This window comes from Lactuca saligna, chromosome 5, assembly GCF_052625555.1.
Source record: "Lactuca saligna cultivar CGN05327 chromosome 5, ASM5262555v1, whole genome shotgun sequence".
In the NCBI taxonomy this organism is placed as follows: domain Eukaryota; kingdom Viridiplantae; phylum Streptophyta; class Magnoliopsida; order Asterales; family Asteraceae; genus Lactuca; species Lactuca saligna.
Window position 1 is genome coordinate 260,723,659 of NC_136421.1, and position 22,701 is coordinate 260,746,359.

The 22,701-nt window shown below is 32.8% G+C and overlaps 3 long non-coding RNA genes across 3 annotated transcripts; 2 read left to right on the forward strand and 1 right to left on the reverse strand.

Annotated features, from left to right (window-relative positions):
• Positions 1-134: 134 nt before the first annotated feature.
• On the forward strand, positions 135-8,308 carry LOC145047562 (uncharacterized). Its single transcript, XR_013682280.1, has 6 exons — positions 135-235; positions 660-758; positions 4,130-4,257; positions 4,372-4,473; positions 4,562-4,762; positions 7,891-8,308. It is a non-coding gene; the product is annotated as an uncharacterized LOC145047562 (long non-coding RNA).
• Positions 514-1,793, reverse strand: LOC145047561 (uncharacterized). Its single transcript, XR_013682279.1, has 4 exons — positions 1,656-1,793; positions 1,383-1,561; positions 1,202-1,315; positions 514-765 (listed from the first exon to the last, which is right to left on the reverse strand). It is a non-coding gene; the product is annotated as an uncharacterized LOC145047561 (long non-coding RNA).
• Positions 1,507-2,450, forward strand: LOC145047563 (uncharacterized). Its single transcript, XR_013682281.1, has 2 exons — positions 1,507-1,592; positions 1,671-2,450. It is a non-coding gene; the product is annotated as an uncharacterized LOC145047563 (long non-coding RNA).
• Positions 8,309-22,701: the final 14,393 nt, after the last annotated feature.

Consider the following 22,701-nt stretch of genomic DNA (forward strand, 5'->3'; position numbering starts at 1 on the left):
CACAGAAACAGCTCTTACACCGACCTAACATGTGGCCAAAGACGGATACGAACTAATCCAAAATGCCACGACGTGGAATGCCATTCGACCCTATAAATAGTTCGCAAATTCAATTCATTTATCACAAAAACGATATCAATTCCTCTTTACCTTCTTGATTTTTCCATAATCCTCGAGACCGATCATCATGTGTGACCACTTTCTAATAGAAGTAATTGTAAAGCGTGCTTCAAAAGTAAGTTTCGTGACTTTTTTTTTCAAACTTTTTATAAAATTTAGGAGGAATATATGCCTAATTAAATAGTTACTATTAAATTTAAATAGATCATAAAATAATATCTACTATATATTTTGCCTTCAGATATTATACTTAGTTGACATTATATTTTTTTAAATTAAGATTTTACAAATTGTATTCTACCAAGGGTAATTATGTCTTTTGCATAAAGATAATTATTTTAGAAGAAAATGAAGGGATGTTATGAGATTGTACAAATTGTATTCTGACCAAAGTTGTCATGTAGTTTCAATTTCCGTTTACTTTTTTTTGTTACATAAGTTAAAATACAGTTGAAAATAACAACACAAATATTTTTATAAATAATAAAAAAAAAAAGAATAAAAAATGATAGAAATAAAATACTATATGTCCTTTTCAGCACAAATGCCAATCCATGTGTAGCAAGGCCTTGTAGCACCAGTCTTACGTGCCTTTTACTAAAGCTTCTTCATGTGGAAGTGAAGTTCTTTTCCCTCAGGTATGTACTAAACATATCATAAAAGCACACATTATAATCACTCCAAAAAAGGGTAAAATAGTCAACAACACCACCAAGCAGCAAAAATGGTAACATAAATTAGTTAAAGGGAATTTATGTTTTTAGTAACATGTAAAACTAAGCTGGTGTAATTGTGAAAAAAAAAAAAAAAAAAAGTAATGATTTCTAAAAGTCTTGCAAGATAATTGTTGCTGGTGAAGCTTTTATTTAACACAAAATGCAAGCAAGATAGTTGAGATTCGAGTTCCTTATTTTTGGAACTTTGTTGTTAAACACACAATTACGCATTAATAAACAAAACAAGAAACACATAGAGTTAAACAAACACACAGACACATACATATAGAGTTAAAGGTCTTTGATGGCTGGATTTTCCAACTCACTATCAAAGAAAAACAATAATTGATTATTATATCTTCTACCTCTTGAAAACAGAATGTTCAACAGTAAGTATCAAACTTTATCCATAATTTTGCTCCCTTGTGCATCAGTATAAATGAGTAATTAGTTATATAGCGACGTTTTCCACAGCTATTCTGCATAATTTTTTACCCTAAAATCAGACAAATGACCAATAATCAAATAAAAAACAATAAAAGATACCTATATGTATCTAAGCTAATAAGCATAGAAGTAGCTTCAAATCCAGTAACCTTCATAGGTCTAGTGATGTAATTAGCATAACTGCATAACCAACTTTAACTCTTCACATTTGCACCTTTCATCTGTCAACGATGGAAACTGGACCAGAGAACGGTTTCAAATTAGTTCTTGATCGACATCTGGTGGAATAAAATAGAGAAGCATAATCATGTGAGAAATCGATCAATAAAGTGAAAGAAACTGATTTGGAAGAAACAAAATCAACATACCCACCATTTTTTTTTTCAGTTCCAACACCAACCCAGATGCAAAAAACCCTAAGATATCGATTCGACCAAACTATAACGCAAGTTTTTAATCGAAGACAGAAAAGAGGTAGAAACAGCAGCAGATGATTTGATTACTTGAAATTCCGTCAGCAGCATCACCGTCTTTTGGTATGCCACGGATAGCATAGAGATAGACATCGGCGGCGCCATGGTGGAAGGGGCAAACGGTCGTAATGCGGTGGTGCATACCTAAGTAGATAGTTCGTTTGTACGATGATGGGTCGATGTCGGCCCTTTCGGCCTGATATTTTCGATTCCATCCGGATATTCTGATGTAGGAGAAAGAGTTCAGATGATCGAAGACAATGTAAGGCGGTCTAGCGGTTAGGATTTAGCGTTCGATGGCGATGGAGATGACGGACGGCGAGAAGTACCTCCGATTTTGATCACCTACCCTTCTGATTCCGACGAATGAACAAAGGAGAGTGGATGAGGAAATATCCACCCGTTTGTTTCAATGGAGGTAAAGACAAAGAGGTAGAGGCAGAGGCGGTGGCGGTTTTCTCAAAGAAGCCCAGGCGATCGGCAGAACAACACGTTGCAATGGAGCCGATGTTTCACGCCCATTTAGCCTAAGCCGATGAACAGTGAATGGCTCAGCCAAGTATTGTTTAAAACAGTAAGCTGACAGCTTGCAACCAGCCAACCCAAAAAATGGTTTGGCTTGGCTCAATACCAGGCATTGTTGATAAGATCGTTTGGAATTTACTGTATGATAAATACAGCCGTTTGTTCGTAACTCTTTACATTCACCCTATTCATTCACTACATTTAAATGGAAAGCTGAAATATAAGCCCGATCAGTTAACTTTTGTGCAGATCTTTTATTTCAATCGTTAACGACCCCACCTTTAAACTATTTTCGTGGAAGATAACTAGGTTATATATATATATATATATATATATATATATATATATATATATATATATATATATATATATATATATTCGTTGAGAACTCATAGTTTTCTGAAAACCCGAGAACTAAAGGTGGAGCGTTAGATCAAAGTTAACTCATTAAGGACATGATCGTCATCTTATCAATCTCATGTTTAATTTTGTGCGTCATTGAAAATATTAATAAAAATGTCCAAAAATCAACGTAATAAATCAAATTTTCGGAAAAAAAATTTATAAAAATAATATATATATATATATATATATATATATATATATATATATATATATATATTAAATTGCAGATTTTTTATTTTTTTAGAAAACAGTATTTTTTTTTTAAATTGATTTTTTTTAAACTGCAATTTTTTAAAAGCTGTACACTTTTGAAAATCAATAAAATTTAAAAAAAAAAAAAAAAAAAAAAAAAAAAAAAAAAACTGGAATATTTAAAAGAAAAAAAACTATAATCTTTTAACCAAAAAAATCTACGTTTTATGTGCATATATGCATATTTTTTTTTCAATGCAATAATGCATATTCCTTATACTATAATATTCGTAAGTAAATTATTAAAAAAAACTCATTTTTATTACTAATCTAGAAACACAATAGTACACGTATTTTATTCAATACAATCTAAAATATAAAAAACAAAAAATGCTACAAATTTTCAAAGCGTTTTCATTTCTTCATGTCAAGATTTCCATATTTTTTTTCTTTAAATTTATCACTTTTCACGTTTTCAATATTTTCCACAAATTCTTCTAAATCTACAAAAAAAAAAAAAAAAAAAAAAAAAAAGAAAATTAATGCAAGAACACTAAAAAATACATATGTACATATCATGTAAGATACACATGTTATTATATCATATAAGATTCACATTTGATTATATAATGTGATATAGTGTGAAATTTATAAGAAAATTTTTAAAAATAATTAACAATGAACATTCACACAAAATGCATGTGTAAATATAGATGTAATTCATATGGAATGCACTTATGATTTACATGTTAATCATATGTAATTCTTATGTGATTTACATGTGAATCACAAGTAATTTGTGAATTACATGTGATTTACATGTGAATCACATGTGATTTACATATGAATTACATGTGATTTACATGTGAATCACATGTAATTCATATGTGATTTACATGTGAATCACGTGTAATTTATATGTGAATTATCACATGTAATTCATATGTGATTCACTTGTGATTCACTTGTGATTTACATGTGAATCACATGTAATTTATATGTAAGTTACACGTGAATCACATGTAATTCATATGTGATTTACATGTGAATCACATGTAATTTATATGTGAATTACATGTGATTTACATGATTTACATGTGAACGGTAGTAACAGTGACATTCAAAACAAGTAAAAATCGATGAATGGAAGTTTGGAAAAAGAAGTTTATAGAAGGAATTGACAAATTCTTCATTACAATTAGCTTTCCTATAGCATGATAAGATTAAGCACTAATGAAATTCTTCTAGCAGGAATATGGTGTTGAGAACACATGCACTAGTGGTAGCATACTATCTAGAGCTGCAAAAAAAACTTTTCAAGAGCTCGTGCTTTAATGGAGAAGGAAAGAGGAAACATACTTAAATCATTTGGGACTCAGGTTCTACTACAAACCATTATTATACAAATGTAACTATATAGATATTTCAAATTAGTGTTATAAAAATAGAAAGAGTTAAAGTACAAATAGAAAGTTTTTTAAAATCTTGAACAGGTGGCAGAGCCATTAAGAGCAATGGTAATGGGAGCTCCACTAGAAGGTGCTCGTCATCTTGTTCAAATATATGATAGAAGGAGACAAGAGGCTGAAGTACAGGTGTTCCATTTTTCTTTTTAATAAATGATTTCTTTTTTCATAATGGATAAAAAAGTAAAATATTTAATGACATTATCTTAATTTGTAGATTGTTGAAGTTTCTAAAAGATAAGAAAAAGTAAGAGAAGGAACAAGGAATCCAAACATCCTTATGAAACTTGAAGTTGCATAATCAAAATTACAAGTTTTGAAATCCAACAAGGCAATTCTGGGAAGAGAAGTTGCATCATCAATGGCTGATGTTGAAGGTCAACAGCAAAAAATGACACTTTAGAGATTAATTTCCATGGTATTATTATTACTATTAAATATTAACTATTAGTGACACTATACTTCTCAAATTCTCAACTAATATGACATTGAATAAAAAAAGCTTAACCACAAAATTGAGAGGGAATAAAATTAGTTACCTCTGACCGATGAATGTTTCAAAAATAACTGAATCCTTGAATGCTACATCGTACCTTCATATTGTTGATAATTGCCATAACGAAGCCTGGATTGTTTGATGATTTTAGATTTTAAATCAATCAAAGCATGTTGCTACATCATAACTCTGAGACAAAACACAAATTTCAATTCAAACAAGAATAGAATCGGAATAGGTAATTTTGAAGGGTAAAATCGTATATATACTCATGGTGGAATTAAACTATCATATATGTGTCCATCGACATTTGGTTCCATTGAATTTATCGAGAAAAGATGGAACGAGAATGCAAGAACTCCGATTAACAGGGGAATGAAGAAGGCGAGGATGTTTCCAAAGCAAAACGCAAACTCGAAGACGACGGTGACTGCTTGATAACAACGTCTACGGGGATTGCCATTAACAATCATCAAATACCCGATCTGCAAGGTTTTGTGAGGGCGTTAGAGCTTTTCTAACACTTTCATTCGTAGCCAACTATCTAAAAACTAGAGAATCGGTGGTCGGAGGCGGCATGGATTTCAGACGGTGGTGCTTTTAGGGGAAACGAATTGATAGAGGGAGAGAAGGTGAGTGATGATCTGCGATATGGAGTTGTGACTTTGGTTTTGGATAGAGAGAAATAAATTTAACGGTATTTAAGATTGGAAATTCCAATAAAACCCTTAGGTGAAAAAACTTAAGATTCCCCCACCACTCTTTTTTTTCATTTATTTACATAATTGCCATAAGAAATCTCAGCCCTCTATTTTTTGATCTAATGGTCTAAAACTAGTTCTCTGGTTTTTCGGGAAACTATAGGCTCTTAAATGATCCTTCTTATATATATATATATATATATATATATATATATATATATATATATATATATATATATATATATATATACCAGGCAAATATCCGCGCGTTGCGCAGAATACAACAATATATTTGAAATCATTATAAATATATGTTTTTTAAATATATCAATAACGATGTTGTTATCTCTTATATAATAAATCTTATAATAAATTGGTATAAATATTGTGTATTTTGATTTATATGATAATTTAAACATCTTTTAAAATTCTATAATCCCAGTTGGCTCAATTGTCTCTGTATATAGGCTACTTATGAATAAAATTATATATAATATATGGTTTAATGATATTTATAGTTGTTGTTATAATTAATTAATTTTAAAAAATTTATTAGCTTAAGATTTTAATTTATGTCATTGTAATTATTTAAAACATCAAATATTGTTTTTTTTAAAGGTAACAATATAATTTTTGTATATAATGTTATTTTTTAACTATTATTTTTATAAGTTATTTAAAATAACGTATTTGGAAACTCTTAATTATTTTAATTTGGTTTCAAAATTTTAACTTTTTTAAAATTTCTTTGATGAATAGTTTTAGTTTATTTTATTATAATTATTTAAAACAACAAACATTGTTTTTTTTAAGATCACATTATAACTTTTTAGATGATATTACTTTTAACTATTCTTATTGTAAGTTATTTTTAAGCTGCTTATTTGAAAATTCCTAATGATTATAATAAATAGTTTCACGTTTTTTTTTTTTTTTTTTTGTTAATTTAGCATTACAATTTAAGTTTAACACTATAATTTATAACTTTTAGCTATTTATAAAATAGTCTCTCGGTTATTTTCAAGTTTAACTAAAATTTTGATTTAAGTTTTATATTGAAATTAATAATTTAAAATATTTTGCATAGAATCATAAATTTTACAAAAGTTGTGACGTTAAAATGATAATTGGTCACATACACCAACATATTTAAACTAATAAGTTAAATATAATATGTTCAAAATATAAAGTCATAATTTTATAAATGGAAGTAAAGTATTATATTTTAATATTGTAGTTTAGTTAATTTATGATTAGAATTTTGTTCTTACATTAATTTAACATAATTAACCAAATTATAATAATTATTAGAAATAAATTGGAAAGTTATGGAGGTTACAAATACATGTGGTGCAAGTAAAATGTTTCTTTTATGAGTATAGTAGACGAATATCACGCGTTGCACAAAATAAACTTAAAACTTTTGGTAATCTTATGTTATTGAAAATATTTATATCATTTATATTAACTATAAATTAATAATTATTACATTTAATTTATATAAAATTATAATTAATTTGAACAATTGATAAAATAACGCTTATTAAAATCTAACCATTTAATGGTCTCTACTCATGTTTTATATATGTATAACATTAGTTATATCTGTTAACTATTGTAATTTACTAGTGTTATGATTTATTATTTTTTTAAAAAATTGACCGTGTTTTAATTTCATCATGATGATTATTTAAATTATCAACGATTGTTCGTACTCTAACATAATTTAATTTCTGAGTTTCTATTATTTTAACTATTATATTATAAATTAATTTAAAAACAAATTAATTGAATTTTAGTTATTATAAAATATAGTTTTCAGACATATTTTAGTTAATTTGATTCATCGATTTAGGTTCTTTTATATTTATTATATTTAATGTTTTCCTTTTAACTATTGTGTGTGTGTGTGTGTGTGTATATATATATATATATATATATATATATATATATATATATATATATATATATATATATATATATATTGAATTTGTTTGTAAACATTATTTGATATTTTACTTTAGGTTTTAAATTTTACACTAAAATTTTAAGCTTATTTGATATATTAATGTAGGTTATTTATTTAACAATATATTAAAGTTAACAAATTAAGTATATCATATTGATAAGTCACAATGTCTTCTATTTATGATAATATTTACAACTAAAAACATATTTAAGTTAATAAATTGAGTATATTATATGGAAATATGAAGAGTTGGGAGTTTCAAATGAATTGATATGTGCATAATTAGCCATATTTTTAGTATAGATTTTTATCAATTATTAGCTAATTATTTGCATAATATGGACAAAAGGTACTTAATAATGTTTGAATTATATTTTCAGTCCAGAAGACATGCTTGGAAACAAAAGGAAGAAGGAGAGGCAATAAGAAGCTAGAGAATGAAGAAAGAGGAGAAAATCTGGAGCTACTCGGCGAGTCCACGCACCTACTCAGCGAGTTACCAGGAATGTTCGCGAAGATAAGTCAAAAATCCTTGTCGTACACGGATTTCCTCTATCTACTCGGCGAGTTAGGCACCTACTCGCCGAGTAGACCCTGTTTTGAGATAACTATAAATATGGGTTGAGATTCCGAATTAAAGAGTTTTTTCTGGCTTCCTTGGAAAGTAACCTGCGATTGAAGATACCTTTGGAAACCTGAAGAACCCTAATCTTTGATAATTAAGAGATTCAAGACTAATTAGGTCAAATCTTCCACTTAATCTATAAGTAAAGCATGTTTAGTTTAGTTGAATTTGTTTTTAGCTTTTCAATGACTGTAACCATGAGCTAAATTTCGTAGTTTCTGTTTAGGGAAGATTAATTTACTCCTGTGGTGTGATTATTACTTTATTTGATTGATTATTGGTGATTTTATTAAACTAAGTTTGTTAAAGAACCTTATGCATTGATTATGACTATTTTCTGTTAATTGGAAGACAATTAGGCTGCATGAACATCTTCTAATTGTAACCTCATATGATTTATGTGAACACTACATTATATGCCTAGGATTAGTGAACATGAAACTAGGATTAATTAGAGAATGGGTAAATTAATGTGTGAGCTTTTTTGGTAAACCAACAAATAAGAGGTTGGTTGAACCACCAATTTGATTAACCAATTACAAATCTTATTTAATCTAAATAATTGAACTATGGAGTTAATTAGTTTAAACAATTGGCCACTGCTTAAATTGAGTAATTTCCTAAGGATTGGTAATAGCGAATGCGAACCTAATCACCATAGTTGGTAACCAATAACAATCAATATAATACTCTATCATAAAATTAACCATAGGAGTGAATTAATTGGACCTAAATAGAAACCTTTTATTAAATTTGGTAAATTCTTACTGGTCTTAGTTGTTTAGTTAATTACGTGTTAGGAGGTGTGTTAAGTTTCCAGTCTTGTAAAACTAGAGAAAAAAAACATTTTACTTTTATTACTTGTTTAGTTAAAACTAGTTATTAGTTTAATTTCCGTTCCCTGTGTTCGATACCCTACTTACCTGAACTAAACTACTAATCGATAGGTACATTGCCTTTCGTGTGTTTGTCTTTGAGTTTAAGTTGGTAGGATTAAAACTAGTTGATTTTACACACATCATGAATGTGGTGAAATAAAAAATAATTCATTTATAATATAGTATGATATGATGATTTGATGTTTTTATAAAATGAAGAATATAGTTTTTATAATAAGTCATAAAAATTATTAATAGTTTTATAGTTATTACCACTAGATAACTGGTTAATTGTTATTATACAACTACTTATGGTTATTCGTATACTTGGTATTGCTGGTTTTATGTAGGTTAAAACATGTGATTACTTTATGTGTAGTAATTATAATGTCTGTTTTTGGATGGAACTATACGCACAGTCTGATAACTTAAGGTTTTAGACACATATATGTTTATTGATTGTTGGAACCGATGAACCGTCAAAAGTCTACATGAGGTATTCAATTCATCAACTAAGAGTAAAATCCTCTAACCTATAACCATTAATCGCATGTGAACGAGGAAGTTGTGTATAGATTTATACGGGTTTAGACTCTCATCTGTGGTTGCTAGCTACAACCCATAGTTTAACAAAACCCATCAGATGACGAACTTCCCTTTTGTTTGTGGGTCTGACGTTGATGAAGCGTGCAGAGTGTTTGATCTGGTGCACCCCTTATAGCACCAAGTAGATGTCACACCCCCAAACCAGACGGTGCAAACGCCCGAGGGCTCGGGTGAATTAAATTGAATATCATCACAATGAATATATATGAATCATAACATAAACATCACCATTTATAAATATATTACAACTGACATTGTTCACATCAAGTACATTGTTTAAACATTACATATCCATAACATATTGTTTGATAGTTTTTAAAAACATAACACCCTAATGTACTTGGTATTACTTCTCAGCTTACCTGTTACCTGATAATACAGGTTATTTTGAAAAATGTCAACATATGGAATGTTGGTGAGTTCATAAGCGTGGTTGTTATAAAAGTGTTTTGTGTAGTTTATAAAACCCATAAAATCCGATATTTTCTGAAAAAGACAATTGTTTATACCAAAGTGTAAAGATCATTAGGTTTATGCATGAATGATTTCAAAGCGTGTATAAATGAAAAGTTTTGCATTATAGTTATTGAAAAGTACAAATAAATGGTGTTGATTTCCTCAAAAACCCGATGTTTTCTGATCAGAAGATATAATTGTTTCAAATTGTTAAACCGTCACAACGAATGATTATGATTTTTCCCTGATTACTCGGATAGTATTAGATTTGTTTATGTGAGTCGTTATAACCATGCATGATAATGACTAGTTCGTCTGTCTTGGCATTCGAACGAACGTCGTAATTGATCTTAAGAGATTGTCACCCTAGACTGTCGAGTCTAACTGTAGCGCACAACTGAGGTGTGGGGGAGTCACCCTCGTATAGATCTATACACAAACTCTTGCTCTCCCTCCAGGAGACTTTGATTATAACTACAGACTACAGACGACCCATAGAGGTGCCGCCCTCTATTACTCACTAAATTTAACATGAATTTGATTACCATTGATTAACGACTTGTATATGTTTACTGAATTGAAGGTAGGCCTAATAAACGAGGAGAAGAGGATTACAAAGTCCTACTAATCCCACGTATTATTTATGGCTATTAGGTATACAAATGGGCACGTTGGCCCATTTCGCATTTGATTTACTTGGACTTTACTAGCAATGCTAATGGGCCACTAACGACCAATAGCACTTGAAAACCATTGAAGGTCCCTTAAATATGAAATTGGGTCATAGAAGGCCTAATAACATTTATTATTATCCTATGGGCCCAAAAGTCATGTTAATGGGTCACAAAGGCCCAACAAACATGATTGGAACTTTCAAGCCCAAAGTTTTAAATATTTAATTGTTTTAGGTATTGCATAATTATCGAAAAGATTGATTTTTAGATTCGTAACGACACGAGGCCGGTCGGTTACTTATAACGATATTTAGAATATTCGTGTTTTTATTTTCGTAAGTTGTAGTTCAGTGTTTTTGACTCAATATCTTAAAAATAAAATAATTGACTCAAAAATATTGGTTTGAACCCTTTCAACCCTTCTTTAGTAAAAATGACAATTTTAGTCCTTTACAAAAAAAAAAGACATTTTAAGCCCTTAAACCATTTTCTTAACACTTTTGACCCATAGATTTGTTCAAGTTATATTCTTAGCCCAAAACTTATTCTTTGGCAGTTTCAACTCTTCAAGAAAAGTGTTTTCGGTTAAAGCCCAAACTTTTTGCAACTTTTACAATTTGGCCCAAAATCCAAAAACTTTACATTTTTATCCTTGCTTAGAAAAAAAATATCATTTTAGTCCCCTAAATTAATTTTGTTTACTCTTTTTCCCCTTGTTTTGAGAATTTTACCATTTCAACCCCTTGAAAAACACCTTTTTTGAAAATTTGGGCCTAAAGGCCGAAAAGCCCAAGGTTTAGCCCATTAGGCTAAATTTTACACTTTTAGTCCTTTAAAAATCAAGATTGTCATAATAACTCATATTTTAACTAACTTGACCTTTTTGACCCTTATAAAACCGTAAATGACATTTATTTCCCATATCTTGCTTATTTGTCAAAAATGGTTCAAAATTTGGATTTGTGTTTTGTTTTGTTTATTTTAAACTTGTATATTACTTTGGTCTTGATGGTAACATCTTTTAAGATGCCTTAGAACATATATATCCTAATCATGGTTAAGGATCTCGGGTAGATCATGATTTTTCATACATATTTATCAAATAAATTCAAGAAATCACACATATCTTACAAAAAAACATATATCTACACATTTTACTTGTATTCTCCCCCAGAAATCTTGTAAAAACCGAAAATAGAGGGGTATGAACTCACCTTTTCTTGTGGATCTCGGTTTTGAAGAAGAAATGAAAGAAAATGGTGAGATTTTTCGGCCTAACAAACTTCTTGGAAGATATTTGTCTTAGATGTGTTCTAAGAAGTAAGATCATGAATTTTGTATGAGTTAAGGGAGATTTTTGAGGAAAACAAGAAGTTAAAGCATCGATCAAACAACAACTTACCAAGGATTAGTGATATCAAGAAAAAGATCTTCTTGTAGCCCCTTGTGATTCTCAAAATTTTGGAGGAAAGTGAAGGAGTTCTAGAGAGAGTTTTGAAGAAACTTTGAAATTGTGATGGGGTGTGTGTGTGTTTCGGCCGAATTAAGAGGAGGAGAGGGGAGAAGAGATAAAATAAATTGACATGCATGGAAGTATGGGATTTGTGCATGGGTTTCCAATGGATAAATATGAGGTGGCATATAAAAGTGAACTCTTCCCCCCCCCCCCCCCCTTTGTAGTTGGGCCGAGAGAGGGAGAAGAAAGAAAGAATTTGGGCCTTTTGTGCTTAAGTCCATATCATGGCCCATTTTGATGATTTTTCGGCCCAATAGGTCTTTGGAGATGGTTCGCGGCACAAAATAAATTAAGTATGAGTCTCATGGCCCATTTGGGCTAGTTAGATTTGTTATGGCCCAATAAGGCCCATTAAAGATAAACTATTCCATTTTAGATCCATTATGGTCCAAAATGTTAAGTTTCATGAATTTGGGTCCAATTAGGGCCCATTTAAGAGTTCTAAGCTAAAAATAGTCAATTTGGAAGCTTATTGGCCCATTAGGCCCAATAAGGAAATCCTAGTCCATGATGGACCTAAACCGGGATTTCTAGGGTTTCCAATTCTTTGTTGGCTATTTGAAGTGTTTGTATAGAGTGTTTGATGAAATTTTTTTGTCATTGAATAAGCATCATACATGCTTTCAAGTTTTAATCACCATGTTATCATTGTTCAATGTTTACAAAGCATCAAAACAACTAGTTGTGACAACAGGGGTCTTGAACGTCATATAACATTTGTTATGGACTTATATAGCGCCTGTTACACTCTAGAACATTATACTTATTCATAATTATTAATGTTAGGTATAAGTACCACAAAAACTTATACCTGGAGTGCTCAGACTATTACGGGTATAGAACTTATATAATAAGTAAATAATTGTACCTAGCATGCACCCTCGAATGGAATTTAATAAGAATTCATATGTCACTAGAGTATATGTATAGAACTAAAATAGCATTTATATGTGGTTTAGATACTCATACGAGTTGAAATGGGATTGTATGTAGTAGTAATAATTATAATAGATAAGTGTCGATAAATTAATTAAGTAACATTAACTTAATAATGTTATGACACATCTTTTATTGGTTATAAACATATAATTAATAAGTTATAAATGTTAACAACACCCTCATACAGGATTACAAACACTTATTTTATTTTATATATTTTAGGTTAGAAAAACTATTATCCTATATATTGTATAAACATACTTTTGGTTGTAAAAAGTATACAGAGTCAAAACCTATGAACTCACCAACTTTATGTTGACATATTTTTAAAACGCATGTATTCTCATAAATATATGTAACACCCGCAGATTCGGGCTAGACAAATGAGTGATAAAATGACTTTTTGATAGATCATAAATAATCTTTAACCAAATTTATAGTATATGTGACAATGATTCTAAATATATACAGAACATTGAAATCCGACTCGGTATAAAGAAGTTATGTTTCTTCAAAGTTTCACGATTAAACTAGCACAGTTGTGCACATCATAAAAAGTAAATTTTATATGGTTTGCTTATTAGCCTAAACAATCTAAACGAAATTCGTAGAAATCATAAAACTGAGAAAGTCCATATAAAGAATGTCAAAATATGACTTCATATAAGGAAGTTATGACTTTTTGAATTTTCCACAACAGTACGGACACAAAAATTGAAATTCAAATTGGTTGATTGCTACATAAAACAATCTAAACGAGAGTTGAAGATCTCGTGATTAGGAGTCCATCGATATAAAGAAAATCGAGAATGAAGTTCGTATAAAAAGTATAAATTTTGCTTTGACTTTAACAGTCTAAACCAGTCAGAATATGAATTTTAGTGAGAATTAGCGATTGAGAATTGGCCACATGGCATGTTCTAGAACTAAGGATGTAGACGAAACACAAGGCAACACATAGCAGAAGGGGAAGTGACCAGGTCACCAGACGTGACGCGCCCCTCTGAAACCCTTATAAATAGTTTCGAAAAAATCACTTCGATTCCACACAACTCCTTCATAACACTTTCTCTTTCTCTCAATATTTTCCCCACCCTTGAGGCCCAAGTTTATGAGTTTTTAGGAGCTAGTAAAGAGGCACTGGAGGGCCAGAGAGTCTGGTAAATAAAAGCTTTCAATTTCAGAATTTTACCGGCGTAACTTCCTGGTTTTTGCTAAAATCTCTTTAAGTTAAGCTACAGTTATTTTATGTCAGGTGTAACTTATATTTATGTTCATAATTGTTATTATGAACCTATAAATATGATTTTTCAGTGACTCCAAGTCATTATATTGATTTATCTACTTACAAGAATGATGTCTGGGCTGGATTTAATGAGGTGTTTAAAGTGAGATTTCGAAACAGTATACTCTATATATCAAACGGACCCTACCTCTGATATGATCCTACCTAGTTGTTCCTTACTTGATAAATCTTGATGTGGACATTGGGATTAGGGAGGAATCTTGACTATCATTAGTCACCAGAAATATAATACTAAGAATCAGTGACATTTATACCTAGGTCACATCAAAGGAAGAGTCAAGGTGTTAGGCAGAGCGCCGCCGGATTCACCAGTCATCCACTTTTAACAAATGAGTGCATAGTAATAACACATGACATGTTGTGTTGTGATCAAAGTATTATCGTACTATTGTATTAACCCAAAGTACTATTGTATTGTTATGTTGTGCCCAAAGTACTATTGTACTGCTAAGCCTAGATGTTTAAAGAAGAATATATGAAAACTGTTGTTGATAAAGATCCTTTAGGAAAGATCCCTTGAGATCATTATTTAAGGATTAGGAATTGAGGATAACGGGAATGTGTAACTAGGTTCTTTGTTTACAGAAAAATATATAATTAAAGATTATAATATTTTAGGTTAAAAACCCTATGTATTGACCAAGTTTTCCAACCTAACCTACTCAGTTTCTTTGTATCACTCGTAGCGCTACAAAGGTATATGATGTTTTGATCTGAGGATAAAATCAAGGAAATATATGCCATTAGATGTTGTTAGGCCAGTAATAGCTACGTTTATGCTTATGTTTCTGGTACCAATTATGACATCCCAAGTTTTAATAAATCAATGAAAAACATTTCGTCGGAGATACTTTTGATGGGACAAATTCAGAAAAATAAAGAATATCATGTTTTAAAATAAGCATAAATAAAATGTATTTTCTAATTGTTAAAATGGGGATGTCACAGTTGGTATTAGAGCATTAGTTTAAGCGAACTAGGAATATTTGAGGCTTTCTAGACTTAAACTTATAATGCTAATAAATGATCACGAGGTATGTGTCCATTTTATTATAGGAACTATACTTGAATTGACACAAGCACTAGCTTACTTTAGGATAGGATGCCTAATTTGTTGTTATATGCTAAATGATTTGTAGCATGCTTTAGGTGACCTAAAATTGCTATTACTTGACTAGATCCAGGGTCTTTTGCCGACCTTGATTAGGAAATTTTATATGTTCACGCTTCTCAACATTTAATTATTGTATTAGAATTGGCATATAACTTTTCGGGGTGATAAGGAGGATCATACGTCTAAAACATAACCAAACCTTCTCTATCATAATATACTCATAATTCTGATACATTGAACAATAGTTTGGTTTACAAAATGTCATGGTGAGAACTCATAGCGGATTGGGGGAACGGTAAAGGAAACCGACAGCTTGAGCTTCGTGTAGTCGAGCGTGCACTAGAAGTCTTGTCAGTAGCTAAACCAATCATGAGGCAGGTTTCCAAGCCCTAATTCGAGCAATACTAGTTGAGAAAATGGACCAAACTAGACAACTAATCTAAGGAAATAGGAGAGAAGTCATTTTACCAATGGTTTTAACCAGTATTAAATGAGGGTCAGTCTGAAAAGGGAACCTACAGTCGGACCGTGGACCAAGCTAAACCGCGAAGGGTTAGAAGGAATAACCCTGACCATGAAGTTGAGAGGAATAGATACAAGTACAAGGACTTCATGGCTTCCAAACCGCCAAGTCTTTCTAGGAGCCCAACACCAATGGAATTCATGGACTAGATCCCTGAGATGGATATGATGTTTGATAGTTATGACTGAAGTAAGCGATAGAAGACCATTTTAGTTCTCAAAAAAACTAAAGACTCGAGTATTGAACTAGTGGAAGTAGTTGGTTGATTCCATGCCAAGCGGAGAAGCAAGGAATATGTATTAGGAGAATTTCTTTAAGGATTTAAAAGGAAATACTGATCTAAGAAAGATCTTTTGGAAATCAATAATGAATTTCAGAATCTGAAGAAATGGAAGATGAGTGTCAGCAAGTATGCTAAAACTTTTATTGAAAAAATGAACCTAGTTCCTATATTAGTTCCTACCAAACTGTCCAAAGTAAACAAGTTTGCTATTAGACTAACAACATATTATGGGCCAACAGTGAAGCTAGCACTGCTTTGAAAGCAACCATCTTGGCAGCTAGGAATATGGAAACCCAGATAAAGGAAATGATTGGGAGAAAGCTGAAACTGAAAAACAAAAGGAAGTTTGAGAGATCTTCAAGGCCTGATAAGAAGAGTAGGTTGTCAGGTCCGGAACTACCAACAAGAGTTATGGAGACATCAACCAAGCAAAGTTGTGTGAAAAGTGCAGAAGGAAGCACTTCGGGAAATGCAAAGAAGAAATGACCTTCTACAAATGTGGAAGACCTGGTCACTATGTTGATGAGGGTAGGTATAATGGGAGCGCATGTTTTGAATGTAAAGAAGGGCACTTAATGAAGGACTGCCTAAAGAAAAAAGAAGCTGCAAAACCGAATGTGCCACCAAAGCCAAAGGCAAGAGCATTTCAGATGATCATTGATGAAACAGACGATACCGCAGGAGATTGAGATTATGGAGTTGTCTATCAAAATTTCAAATATGAAGTAGCCATCCTATATGGATTTCACGTATGTGACAACCCGAAATTTCTTTTGTTCGAACCGTTTAAAAATAAATCAATTCGGATTTGTTTTTGTTCTCGTTAGTATCATTTTGGGTCTAACTGAATATTCTAAGCTCAGTACAATCAAGGTTTGGGTCCAAGAACGATTTTTTCCAAGTCATATCGTAGCATTCGGGCCGAACACCCCTTTGAGAGTAGTGTATGGCCGCAAACTCGAGTTTACAACTGTACACCCCCACCCACCCCCTTGGCCGAAAACTCACTCTATATAAGGGATTCTTAGCCTTCATCTCACACTTTACCCACTTCAAAGACTTTCTCTCTCTATTCTCTCTCTTTCTCTCTCTACATCCATCGAATTTGCTCAAGGATCCTCAAGAATGTAAGTGATTCTTCACCTTGATTATGTTTCAATCTCTTATCTACTGATGAATCCATTTTTCATCTCATAAATTTCGTCATTTGCTAGATTTTCATCTTTCACCAAGAACACCAAGAATACACTAGTTCTTGGTGGCTAAAAACCTCATCCCAAGCTTCCTAATAGTAAGTAACTACCTCCTATGCTTGATATATACTAGAAACCTTTGATTTTCACCTAGAAATCGGCCTAAAATGCATGAAAACGAAGGGTTTACGGCCGTAAACTCATGTGTACGGTCGTACACCCCTCATTGGCCGCAAACCCTAGTATTTGGTCAAAGATTTACCTTAAACACCCCTTTTAGCTATGCACGCGAAACACCCCAAAATACGACCCAATTTTTTTTTTTCGTTTTAACAATATTAGAAAAAATCATATACTGAATGTTATCTCATAAAAACCATACATCAATATCTCAAGCCATAAATAAGTATCATGATAAAAACTGTATCAAATCACATCTAAGGAAAAACTGAATAAACTCCCAGGAATAAAAGCTGAAGCTGTGGTGTGTGGGATGCCATCATCCCGAGCTCTTCACTTTATTTGCGGAAGTACCTGAAACCAAAACTAAAAATCGTAAGCACGAAGCTTAGTGAGCTCCCCCAAACTACCACATACCATACAAACATATAACAACTATTGGGCCTTACCCACTGCATCGGACCAGAGTCTGGAAACTGCATCGGACCAAAGTCCAGAACTAACCAGAGCCTTGCCCTCTGCATCGGACCGAAGTCCGGAAACTGCATTGGACCGAAGTCAGGAACTAACTGCATTGGACCGAAGTCCAAAACTATCTGGGGCCTTGCCCCTGCATCGGACCGAGGTCCGGAAACTGCATCGGACCGAAGTCCGGAACTAACTGACTGAACATAGCATAGCATAACATAGAAAATAGCATAAACACTGATACTGCATAATGCATCGGACCAGGGTCCGGAACACATGCTTGAATCACAAAGACATCAAGCAATCTAACTACTGCATCAGACCGAGGTCCGGAACTACTGTTAACTAAACAAGTCAGCATTGTGGCCGTAGACCCATTCCTACTTAAAGGAAACTCACCTGGTGATGCTGACTGCTGAACTCCTGAATGAGAAATCCCTGATTGTTGCTCTAGCTGCTTCCCAGCTATCATGGGAAATAAAATACTAAATCAGAATAGGGATTCTCCTATGGGTAAAATGACCATTTTACCCCTGCTATGGCATGGGTCACAACATGGCCCAAAACCTTCAATTCCTTCTAAGTCCATCCATGGCCCCACTATAGGCCCACTAATGTCCCAATTTTCTAAATTGGGCCTATCTCCTCATTTAGGCCCTATTTAAGCCCACAATAAACTTGGCCTAAAATCTAACTTCTGGAGGTCCAATAACAAGATAGGCTTTCCAAACTTACTATTGGCCTATTAATGGCCCAATTAGCTATATTGGGCCCAAAACCCTTTATTGGGCCTTACTCAAGCCCAATACTAAATCCTTGGTCCTTAGCAACTGAGTTCTGATGGGCCATTAAGGCCCAAGGACCCTAAGCCTGAAACTCAGCCCACACCGAGGCCCAAATCACTCGAAGCCTAAACTGGCAGCGTATGCGGGGCGTACACTAAGGTACGCTGAGCGTACTGGTTGTTGGCTTATACACAGCGCGTACCTCCTTGTACGCCCAGCGTACAACCCTGTTAAGCCAAAATCTCATTAAGTGCTTAATAATCCGATCTAGAAGCTACAAATCTATATCCTAAGCTTGTTCCATGTCTTAAGCCATAAAGTTGCTTACTTGATGGCTTACAAGTCTCATAAAGGCTCAAACTTCCATAAATAACATTCTACTTCCATGTAGCTAACTAGATCTCATGCATGGTTCCATATAAGCCACAAAGATTGAAACTTTATTGCTAGGAAGATGTCTGAGCCTTAAGGATGGAAACCCAAGCTCCAAAACCGACTTACAAGATCAAGACTCAACCTTTGGACCTAAAAAGGTCTAAACTTCCATAACCTAGATCTAGAAGGAAAGAGGAAGAAAGTTCATAAATTTATACATTCCTTTGATGACAAAGAGGGTGCTAAGTCCAGATCTATGAGCTCAAGCTTCTTCTCCAACTTCTTCCCTTCCTTCTTCACTACTTCCTTTCCTTGAAACACTCACAAAAGCTTCTTCACACACAAAGAGAAGATAAGAACGAATTAGGGTTTTCTTGAGAGTAAGGAGGCTGATGGGGAAACAAGGAAGGAGACTATAATGGGGTTTATATAGCCTTAAACCCCTAAAATTAGGGTTTTTCCTCCGACCGCGTACGTTGGGCGTACCATATGGTACGTTGCGCGTACACTTCTCATCCCCATGTTTCATTTAGGCACTACACCCCACGTACAATGGGTTACGCTCCGCGTACGGCTTATAGGTAGCCTATGCCTCGGCCCAAAGCAAAGAGGCCCAATCCATAAAATACAATTCTATTATAGCCCAAAATAAAACTTGAGAATTTAAATAAATTTATACCTCGAAAGACGATCGTTACAGCATGGGACTTAGAACACTTCCAAGAGGCTAGAAAGGACCTAGAAACACCGCAAATCGCACTTTTCATCGAGTGTTTACGGCCGTAAACTCATGGACTGAAAACCCATGGGCCGTAAACCTATGGACCGCAAACTCTTGAGCTGAAAACCCTATTTGGCCACAAACCCATGACCATAAACCCTTTTTACGGCCGCAAACTCCCCATCTTCAAATCACATGTAATTCTAACACTTAGTTTCAAGTGTTTCCTAGTCCCTAAGGTGATTTCCATCCATAACTAATAGTGTTATACCCTCATCTAATGCATGTATGGATCACTATATGTTAAATAGGATTTGTTTGTGTCCGAGATTTCTTTTAGCACTCAGCATTCCTACCGACTTACCTTCGAATCCCACGTCAAACTGTGAGTTCATACCCCTACATTTTTCTAAGTTTTTAAATGTTTTCAAGGGAATGGGGGGATACAAGTAAAATCACAAGTAAACTTGTGTTCAAATATATTATTTTGCTTAATATATTACTGTTATCAATATACAACGAATATAGAAATCAATTTCACATAACGCGTTAGAATATAAACCATGCAAAAGCCGTTTTCAAAACTAAGGAAATGAACTTACGAATCATGAAACCAAAGATACTATCTTATAAAGATTCGTGTTAATAAAAAAAAGGGTTTTCCTATATTATTATTCGTAAAGTTGTTAACTTAATTGGGAGACACGTCCTTGGGCGCTTATAGCATTAACTAAGTGGAGGACTACCCTTATGAACTAGAATTTTCTGGAGGTAAAGTGTGGATTTTGTGTATAGATCTATACGGGACTGACTATCCCGCACCTGGCTACTAGCTATAGTCGGACCAGCAGGTCTATGGGTGACAAATGTCATAAAGGATATCGATGTCCGTTTCATGTCGTATCAAGTTTAAGTATGGTCATAAAACTTGCCAACCGTACAACTCTTTTACGTAATAATAATAGATTGAACGAACTAACTTTAGAGTTAGTACCTAAGTAATCACGGGAGGGTATTAGTAATTCTTTCAGGAAATCAGATCACCATATTTTCAATTAGTTTTATTTATGTAATAAGACTAATGTACGTCACTGGAAGTAGCCAGGGTTTTCAAAAGGGAACTATGCTTAACCAATATAAGTATGATAGATACTTATACTTTTCGATTTAGAACGGGTAATTTAATAGTTTTCACTTAAGGGAAATATAGGATTTCCCAGGGTAATCACCAGTATTTTATAAACAGATGGTCTATTATCCAACTAATGAACTTTCATTATGAATTCCATGATTCCTTAGTTTATACATTTGAGTTATGTAAGAAGAATACCTCATAGACTGTGGAATGTGTGGTTTCTGTCTCATTCCCTGTTCCTTGTTTGGTTGTGGGTTTAGGGCAGATCCACACAATTAAATGTCTATCCGGTATTGGTTTGTACATAACTAGTATGAACCAAGAAGTCATAGAAGAAATGGGTTTAATCATGCTTTTCATAAGAGAATATGGGATTTTCTTGAGGAACACTTTCAACTGATATCAAAGAGTCATTTTTATTGAGGTTTATATATTTATTTCACTGGACAGTATGAGATTTTTCCGGGAAAGATATTGCATTTTTCAAAAGAACCGAGAATTGTTTTCCTAAAACAAAATGCTTATAAACTCACCAGCTTTATGCTGATACTCTCTCAAAACTTACTTGTATTCTCAAGGTTCTAGTAGACAGGTACACCCCCGAAAATTTGAGAAGACTGCCTAGCACCGGACTGCGACTCCTGTTGTCTTTTGTATTTCCCTTGATGTTTTAGAATATGTAATGTTTAAAACACTTATGCAAAACTTATACTTATTAATGAAATGGTTGGTTGTACTTTGATTACTATAATGCATGTGTTGTGATACTTACATGACGTCATCCGCCCCCAAACGTTTCCGCCGTTCTGGTTTGGGGGTGTGACAACGTAAAATAATGTATTGTTGTTTATCATGTGAGTTTTCATAACTGTGCTGAAATGAATTGTCAGCCTCGACCTTCTTCAGACATCAAAATGTTATGACATTTGTCACCCAGAACCTGTCGGTCTGACTATTGCTAGTAGTCAGGGTGTGGGATCATCAGTCCCGCATAGATCTAACACAAATATCACGCTCTCCGGGAGGAGACTCTGGTTATAAAACAGGACTTCAATGTATAAATGTGGTAGGTACGATGAAGACGAATGACTCACAAATTTCCAACGAGATACGTGTTTTTGTAATCAAAATGTTTTTCATTATGTTTATAATATATAAAAATAATCGTATTTTTATATAATCGTTTTTTTGCCCCGAAAGGGTAAAATAATATGAATGTTTCCCAAACTATACCTATTATAGTTTAAAATGTATGTTTTGTCGAAAATGATAACCGTTTCATTTTAACATGTTTTGCTTGTAAGTGTTTGCAAATTTGGTAATAACGTTGTTTCGCATATTTGATGTTTTCACGTAATAGATACATAAAATGTAAGAAAACATAAATAATGGTTTGTATATTAACACAAGCTTC